Source organism: Medicago truncatula, chromosome 7 (genome assembly GCF_003473485.1).
Source record: "Medicago truncatula cultivar Jemalong A17 chromosome 7, MtrunA17r5.0-ANR, whole genome shotgun sequence".
Taxonomy (NCBI): domain Eukaryota; kingdom Viridiplantae; phylum Streptophyta; class Magnoliopsida; order Fabales; family Fabaceae; genus Medicago; species Medicago truncatula.
In genome coordinates, this window is record NC_053048.1 from 38790744 (window position 1) to 38793305 (window position 2562).

General features: G+C 32.6%; 1 long non-coding RNA gene across 1 annotated transcript; it reads left to right on the forward strand.

The window, feature by feature from the left end:
* The first annotated feature begins 307 nt into the window (after window positions 1–307).
* LOC112416388 (uncharacterized) lies at window positions 308–2562 on the forward strand. The gene is made up of 2 exons (XR_003006805.2): window positions 308–586; window positions 2337–2562. It is a non-coding gene; the product is annotated as an uncharacterized lncRNA (long non-coding RNA).

The window sequence follows — 2562 nt, forward strand, 5'->3', positions numbered from 1 at the left end:
AATGTAAATTAAAAAGAAGAAAAATAACGACGGTTAGGGTTTCACACACATAGATAGAGAGAGGGTTCTCAAAATATGTTTATTAAAGAAGAATATTCTTTATCTTACAAACTGATTTTGTAATATTTGAGTTGGACACAACATAAATTCTTACACGTTTCCCTCAACTTTCAATGCCATAATTAAAGGTGGGCAAAATTAACCAATAACCGAACCGAACCTGTTAATCGAACCGAACCATATCAAAATTAACTGAACAATTTCACGAATTTTTGAACTGAACCATTATAATGATAACAGTTAATTAACCGAACCGAACCATAACCATATAACACAATTACACAAAACCTCTTATTTTCCAGAGAACCAAATGAAAACCCTAAATCGATGAAAAAATTCCCAAATTGAGGAACCCTAAATCGATCTCAACTCTAAATTGATGAACATGATTCCTAAATTGATGAACCCTAATTGATCTCAACTCTAAATCGATCTCAACTACCTAAATCGATCTCAACTTTTCTCATTTTCTGAAGAAACTGAAGAACACGTTCTGGGTTTCTGAAATCGATCTCAACAAACTATGGTACAAATTAGTTTCTGACTACACTTAATTTCGGTTTTTTTATTTTAGTTTCTGGGTATGCTTCTTTTGAACGACATGTTTCTGGGTATGCTTAATTTGTGTTTTTGGATTTTTACAAATTAGTTTCTGGGCATGCTTAATTTGGGTTTTATACAATGCTATGATATATTATGCAATGCTATTATTGCTGAGAAAATTTGTATGGTAAAAAGCTCATTTTAGTATGGTAAAAAGCATATTATGTAATCCTCCTAGCTTCTGTTGTTTGTGTTTGTGTATGACACACTCAGGTTTCAACAGAGAAATGAAAATGTGGATGGATTTGAGTGTGTGTTATGTACCAAAACAGAATTAGAGTAAGGTATTTATATGTGAAAACAAATGTGTAGTAATGTGCTAAATTCAAGTATATGAAACGTGGCCCTTAGTGAGTTTGAGCTGCTACTTGTCATCATGAACAAGGCTAACCGTGTCAACTATTAGCCTTACTGACTTAAGCTTTTCTATATAGTTTATAGGATGTGAGGATTTTGTTTGAGACAATCGAGTATTCTTTTGAACTAGATGAATAATGAATGTTTTTTCAATTGTTATTTAAACTAAGATGCTTTGTTTTGGTTTCATTGAACGATTCAATTACATGTTGGCTTCTTCATTGAGTAATGATACACAACTTGAAACTTAGATGGTTCATAATATGTATAACAATTCTAGCTTGGTCTAGGTCTAGTCTATTTTGTGTCTCAATTAGTATAGCCTCTATGATGTGTTGTTGTGTGTGGAGTGCAGAGAGTTATTATGCATGCTCATATAATAAACATTTCTTAATTTTAGCTGATTACACTCTATAGTTTGATAAGGTACTTTATTTCCTTGTGCAGTTAAGGGAACCTCTTTTACATTCTTTCTAATCAGGAGGCAATAATTGACCCTGTGAAAACTTATTTTCTTTCAAATTACTGCAAACTCAGCACAGTTTTTTTAGACAATCTCTATATAAAAGTATTTCAATATTTCTGACATGTTTGGTCCAAAACTGACATTGTTTTGACGTGCTACCTGTTGTTAGATTATTGTTTGCAATTGAAGTATGGTCCTGGTGTTGAACCTCCAACATTTTGGAACATGTTTTGTAGGCAGTAACTGTAGCTTGGTTTTGATATGATTTCATGTGATAAGCCATACTTTCCTCTTGGTAGTAAATTGATACCTAGTTACTGATATGTGATCTGGTTGTAAGGTAAGTGAATTTTGTAGCTTCATCTGCAGAAGGTAGTTGATCTCAGGGGATAATCCGTAGATATGAATTTTCTGAGTATCATATAAAATTACATAGTAGCTGGCTTTATGTGACAACAACTTTTTGAGTTTCTAGCTTTATTTGTTCAAGCTTAGATGATTTATAATTCCTGCAAAATTAACTCTGAGCTGATTGTATAATGTATATGTATTATGTATAACAATCTGAAACTTGTAGTTTTCGTAAATGAGTTAATCAGCCTATGCTTGTCACACAAAGTACAAAACCTTCTTTGTGAATTTTTCTTGATAGCTGAGGTGTGCTTATCAATTAGATAGGCTACAGTTCTGGTGTTTGTAGTTTAGTCCCCACTTCAATGTTTGCAAAGGAATTTACTGCGTATTTTCTTCCTTGTTTAATGAATTGCGATTAATTTGTTCGTATTGAACGAGTTTACTTACATAATGCTGAAATCAATTAAATCATGGTGTATTCTGGATTCAATTTCAGGCGTCAAACATGAATTCTCCCGCAGGAGTAGGAAGACCTTCTTCAGCCAGTCAAGATTAGGTGTTAAGGATTTATCATGTAGTACTTTGTATATTTTGTAGTATGGTATCTTTTAAAGCAAGGGTGGCTACAAGTACTTTGATATCCTTTGAAGTATGTCTTATGAAAAATTTGATATAACCTTAACATGTAGTAATTCGGGATATGAGTCATGATACATGTACCA